The following is a 6837-nucleotide window of genomic DNA, read 5'->3' as shown; positions in this document are numbered from 1 at the left end:
GGGGTTGGGAACGCAACCTGAGAAAAAATATAAGAGGCAAAGATCTCTCTATGCATGAGTGGGAAGAAATGTTACAGGACCCAGGTACAACAAATGGTTGGCAATCTCTCTATCACAGGACTCTGCAACAATACTGGATAATGAAACATATTGTTGCTCGAGCCATGACCTTGCATCAAGAACATATGGAAGGGGAAGTGCTGAACAGGCAAGAGAGAAACAAGGAACCAGAACCAGGAAGAGGGGAAATTATGAAAGAACTGGCGACCATCCAGACACAAACTTACAGGAACAATCTTGCCTTGGGCCGACTTGAGCAGACTTTGTCGGAGATAAAGTGGCAAATGTTCTAGCAGGGAAGAGAGCTCCCAGGCCCAAGGGTGAAGCCGCAAAATTCTTGCAGGAAGACGCTGAGCCCGGAAGAGAAGGCGACATTTCAAATAGCCTCCTCAGATGAGGAGTAGGTTATTTATCTTTAGTTTTTTGAATGTTTTTGTTTAAAAGGCCAAAGATAGGAATTTGGGAAATGGAGAGTAAAAACAAGATGATATTGATGAACTTATTTAAATTTTGGAGTGGATACAATGCTGACTGGTTTCCTTCCTGGAGGTGATTGATCGAAGGTTTTGAAATTTTTTGCAAAAAGTAAATACAAAAAGCACTACCGTGTTCAAATCGAAGACCAGAACCCCCTTTACCAGGTTAGCTTTTTCAGAAAATCATTTTAAATTGGCACCTCAAATTTAAAGAATCTTGATGGTCAAAAGCTCTTAAAACATGACCGTTGTGTAAAGATAAGATCAAGAGGGAAAAGATGGCATGACGCTGTCTATATATATATTACTATCCAATGTAGTTAACGTTTATTCTGCGTCCTCTGCTTTTCTTTGATCTATTACTACCCAGTGCAATTAACGTTTATTCTGCTTCCTCTGCTTTTCTTTGATCTCCTCTGTGTGGTGTGTTATGATTGAATATGTGGAGCGTTCCCTTTTTTTTCCGTGTATAGTTCTTCGTTGGATATGTTGTTTTTTTTATATGTTGTCTGCGTGTGAAATTAATCACTTAGGGCGAGCCAGCGCAGAATAGAGAAGAAAGCATTTCTGAAACAGAGGTATTTGGGTGAAACAAATTGGCCAGCACAATCTCCATTTAAAATGAACGAATGAGGTGAGGGAGATATACTGTTTAGTTTCTTCATATTAAAATAATTTATTTGTTATTTCTAAATGTTTCTGCATTTGATAATTCTTTGTTGGTTCGTTTTTAATTTTTTGCTTCCAGCTTAAGGACTGAGCACTGGATGCAAAGCTCTGAGTGAACACTGCTACAGAGCCATATTTGCAAGGTACTACCTCTGGGTTTGTGCATATTTGTAGTATTTTGTCATTTGATTTGTTTGTGAACTGTATTTTCTATCTGTCTCAATGGGTATTTTCTATCTGTCTCAATGGGTCATTAATTATTTTCAGAATTTATGAGCTATGGTGCTTTGTTTGTTCATTTATTGCTTTCAGTGAGTTTTTGAGTATATAGCGTGGAGAGGTCCATGTGCAAAGGGCCGAGTGACCCTGATGCTCTGAAGAATAAGGTCCGTGTGCACAGGATGAGTGAGCACCACTGCCCTGGAGAAATATCTAAGGTACCTTTCTGATACTTGATTTCACTGCAATTATCAATTCCCTGTGAGATTCGGAATTATTGTTGAAAAATGAAGCAGGTCTTTTAAATGTGTAGTTAAGTGATGACGTAAAAATTTTGTTTAATTTGAAAAAAGCAACAGTGCGTTTAAATTTCTGTTTAAATTAATGTAGAGGAATTGGGATAAAGATTTGGTATAAGGATGTGAATTGCTTCTGAAATCAAGTAATAAGTGTATTCTGTGGTTTCTTTATGAATCATTAGACTCCAAATGTTTATTCTGCGGTTTCTTTATGAATCATTAGACTCCATAGATATTTGCAGTTTCTCTAGACAAACAAGAAGTTATAAAGGGTGGTTGGTTTTGATGTCTTGAAATTCAAGAACGCATCCGCACTAGTCCGATTGATGATGCCCTGGTATTTAAATTTAGCCAAAAAATACCTAGGTATCCACGTTCCCGATGACAGAGCCCAGGAAAATTGGCATTCACTTAGTCTGGCCACTTGTGAGATCTTTAAGTTATGTGAGTTCGTTTAGGCTGTCGTAGTGAATTATTGAATCTGATGATGATCTTGCAACTCCCCCAACGTCCAGAGTTATTTCTTTGATAAATCACTGACTCCGTTTCTCTGCGCGATTCTCTAGTAAATTATTGTTTAGCATGTCTGAATCATTAGACTCCAAAGAGATTTGCAGTTTCTCTAGACAAACAAGAAGTTATAAAGGGTGGTTGCTTTTGATGTCTTGAAATTCAAGAACGCATCCGCACTAGTCTAGTCCGATTGATCATGCCCTGGTATTTAAATTTAGCCAAAAAATACCAGGTATCCACGTTCCCGGTGAGAGAGCCCGGGAAAATTATTGACTCTGATGATGATCTTGTAACTCCCTCAACGTCTTCTTTGATAAATCACTGACGCCGATTCTCTGCACGATTCATTAGTAAATTATAGTTTAACATTTTTTATGATCCGTGTTTTTAATTGGATCAATTTCTATTCAATTCTCTTTATGGTGAGTTAAAATGTTTTTTCAGTCGAAGTGGTGGTTTCTTAACCTGAAACCAGTGTTCTTTGGTTCTATTTTCTTTTCCAAATTTCAGTAGCCGAAATCCCTGTTTCTCCTAATTGACTACCACATGGCACAGACCTCTATATAAAGCTATTGAACTTGAGTGGATTTTCTTTGGTTCTATTCTCTTTTCCAAAATTCAGCAGCCGAAATCCCCGTTTCTCCTAATTGACTACCACAGACCTCTATATAGGTCTATTGAACTTCAATGGATTTTCCCCGAGTGCAATTGAACTTCAGGTCTTCAGGTCTGTCAGTGCCATAATAAAATAAAACTTATATGGAGCTCAGGGTTTTGTTTGTATCTGTTAGACTTCTTCTTTAAGTCGAAGCTGTGGTTGTGGAAGATTAACGTTATGTAAGATTAAACTTGCAACCAGTGATTTTTTATTCTGTTTCCAAATCTCTGTCCGTTTATGCAGTGGAGATTCCTGTTCGTTTCCCCTGTTTCAATATGTCAAACCTTTATATAGAACTCCATCAATACATTGCTCTGAGTGCTAGTGAAATTCAGCTCCGCTGTTATATTTGTCATGCTGTAGGATTTTCACTGCAATAATGGAAATTAAATTTATATGAACTCATATATTTATTTTGTGAAATATTGATTAAAATTGAATAAATAAAAAAGAATTCACACATTTAAATAAATTTATATTAAATAAAATTTGAATAAATATGTATTTATGAGTTAACTTCCGTTAGAATTGGAAAGTAGGGTCGTACTCTGGGCAGGGTCGCTAAGCATAGAAAGGAAGAAAGAAATTATTTTAATGTCTACGAGGCTAAAGATAGCTTATGGGACAGATTGCTTCTTCATCCGCTTGATGTATTCGGCCCTTTTTTTGTGAAGCTTCACAATAAATGCTCCCGTCTTCTCGACAAACCCCTCGTTAAATAGATTATCCCAAGAGCTAGCTGCCAGCGTATATGCATAACTTTCCCTGTTGTCTTTGAAGGCCTCACATTCTAAAATGAAATGTTTTTCTGTTTCCACTTTTCCGGAAGAACAAAAAATGCATACCCTGTCCTCCCACACTTCCTTTGGCCTTTTCCAGCGCCTTGTTTCACAACGGAGTTGATGAAAATTAGTCCTTAGCTGAACAATAAAAATTTTGGCTCTCCAAAAAATATTGACCTCTATGTATGCTTTTGGTTGATGATTTACAAAATATGAGAATCGAACTCATCCAGCGCCCTGTTTCACAACGGAGTTGATGAAAATTAGTCCTTAGCTGAACAATAAAAATTTTGACTCTCCAAAAAATATTGACCTCTATGTATGCTTTTGGTTGATGATTTAGAAAATATGAGAATCGAACTCACGTTGATGAATATGAAGGCTTGTTTAGCCTTTGGTGGAAATCGAATTGATTAGAATGAGAATATAACCCATGTTTTGATGCGAAGGAAGTCTGTTTCTCCGCCCATGGGAGTCGAACCCATGACTAAAGCCAACCGGGTAAAGCATTCTGAGCTGTCGTTGAAATGGGAGGCGGTTTTTTAATTATCTAACGTGGATAGTGGGGCCTAGTGACCACTCACACATGTTCAAAATCTTTTGACCGGTAAGGAAATGCCTTTAGTCCCTGATTCGATGTCGATGGTGGATCCACTTACACGGATATTAATCCATGTTTTTTATTTTTCCCTTTTCCCTGACCCTGCAGAGTAGACTCATGAATACGATGTGGTCCTTGCGCTTCATACATATCCTACTGAAATAATTTTTATATCTATTTAAAAGTTCACATTACACAATTTTTTTATTATTACGAGAATGCTCGCATTTAAATGAGTACATATAATAAAAGGAAGTAGCAATTTATTAGTTTAATTTAATAGAATGATTGCTTTTAATTAGTATATATAATTTAATAATAATAATAATTTAATTTTAGAATTACATTAACTAATATTTTGTCACTTCATTTGAATTTGAATTGATAACCTTTTAAAAAATTCATATTCTTAAATATTAAAACGACTCAATTTATATTAACATGTATTAATAAATATTTTATAATTTAAAAATAAATTTAATTAATTATTATCAATATTTTTTTATTTAACTAGTTAAATATATTTAAAAATATTAATTAATTTAAAATATTAATTGTTTTTTATTGTTAAATTTAAATAATAATAAAACATTAAATAATTTTGCATTCTCATTTTAAATATAATTTAAAAGTTTTTTTTGAATTCTACTTTAGGTTAATTGAATCGGTTCTACTTAAACTTATATTTAATTATGTTGGATTTTTTTTTATTTTTTTTTGGTATATATTCATTTTTATCAAAGTAGTAGTGAGCGAGATATGGCTTTAGTTTCTTTAGATTAACAACAATTGGAATTTCTAATTTCTCTAGTTTTGGTTTTAGTAATTCATGGGTTATTTCTAAATAGATTCCAATATGCCACTCTTTGCAAGCATGTGGGAGTGGCATGTCACCTCTAAAAGAAAACATTGGCGTCAAAGATGGATGCGCTATCCCTCCCAAGTCATCTCGATGATAGCCATACCCATCTAAGCTTCGAAACAATGTGTCATCCATCAAACAAGGTCGAGGCAAACTTTGGAACATCTTAGGTCCATCTACGTATTCAGTGAAAAGTCCAATACCTACTATTTCAAGCTCGGTGTTTCAACATCTGACGGATCATTAAGAGGTTCTATATCATGTGGAAGTTTCTCAAGGCTGAATGCTCATTTCGAGGGGGATAACATTAGGGCAACACTATCATATTGCTTTGGTTCACCTCTCTCTCTCTCTCAATTCTAGCACTTCGGTTAGTTATCTCATTGAAAGAGATTTATAATATAACCCCATGTTAGGGGTTGGTTTTCTTTTTTAATTTGTTGTTATCTACATGTTGTCTTTTGATTGTCCACTTGACCTCATTAATCTAAACACCATCCTCTTGGTGTATTGTGTAGGGTTTTCCAAAATGAACATACCTAAGACCTAACTATTCGTCACACCAACACTGATTGTCCATGATCTTCTCATTGGATTGGAGCTATTTTGAAACATATTCAGAAGATACTTCTATCTCCTATTCCATTGTTCATCATTCTTGCTTTCTCTTAGTCTCCCTATGTCATTTCTCTCTCCTGCTTGCCATGGGATTTCTCTTCCTACTTGCACCTACCCTAACCATCTTGAGCCACCCCATTCGTTCCCCTCTCTTGCATGTTCATGCCCCATGATGTGTTATTCCGCTTTCTCTTCTTCTCTTTCCTTACCCATTGAATGTTGAAGGAAAGCCTTGCCTTCTAGTCCTAACCTTTCTCTAGTGGCTTGTGGATTATACTAAGCTCATAAGGTTTCCATAATTAATATGCTTTAACAAGTTGAGTGAAGCCCCATTTTGGGACAGGACCATTGTTAAACACACGTAGGCCTCTTATACATAGCATTTCTTAAGAAATTAATGGCACCACGATTCATATTTTCTCTCATAAACCCTTTCTCCTTTTTACTCCTTCCCTTCCTAATCCACTTGGAGAAAACCTCCTTCTATATTCTCTCCCTTTGTTTCCTTTTGGTCGCCCCTTTCCTAGGTTAGATCACTACTAATGGGTCTCTCTAGGTTGTCCTATTGGGTAGGGCCCAACCCAAGATGACTTCTCCCATAGTGGGACCAATCACCATGCCTCTCCTTTGCTAACTATGGAGTTTGGTCTTGGTTGCCACATCCCATAGACTAGAACTATGGGTTCACTTCCTCAATCATTCATCCAATGCCTCCTTCCACTCGACTCTTGCCTTCCCTAGTTCAACACTAGCATCGTTACGATTTTCTTCTTTCCTTCACTATTTAAGCTCCAGAGTTGTCGATTCTCGTCTTTTTAATTTGATATCTCAACTACTGTTGCCACCTTTTGCTTCTTTGGTTTAGTTTTTTAGTCCTAGCTTTTATTTTCTCAACTAGTTCATCCCTACCTTTGTTGCCTCTCCTTCCTTCTCCTCTTATCACCTTCACTCGCTTCTCAACCTTCATTGATATTTGCTTTTTTTAACGCCTCTAGACCTCATGGCAACAAGAGATTGGCCACCACTATCACCTCACTAGCCCGACTCCAACTATTTAGTGGTATATTGAACCAAAAGGGA

General features: G+C 36.3%; 1 long non-coding RNA gene across 1 annotated transcript; it reads left to right on the top strand.

Moving 5' to 3' along the window:
• The first annotated feature begins 883 nt into the window (after nt 1-883).
• On the top strand, nt 884-1638 carry LOC149201648 (uncharacterized). The gene is made up of 3 exons (XR_016253460.1): nt 884-1170; nt 1285-1348; nt 1518-1638. It is a non-coding gene; the product is annotated as an uncharacterized LOC149201648 (long non-coding RNA).
• The last annotated feature ends 5199 nt before the right edge of the window (nt 1639-6837 follow it).

The sequence above is a fragment of the Pinus tabuliformis genome, chromosome 2_1, assembly GCF_031772625.1.
Source record: "Pinus tabuliformis cultivar Carrire ecotype Pingquan chromosome 2_1, CPIR1, whole genome shotgun sequence".
NCBI classification, from domain to species: Eukaryota; Viridiplantae; Streptophyta; class Pinopsida; order Pinales; family Pinaceae; genus Pinus; species Pinus tabuliformis.
Note: the sequence above shows the minus strand (reverse complement) of the source record. Positions and strands in the feature narration are given on the sequence as shown.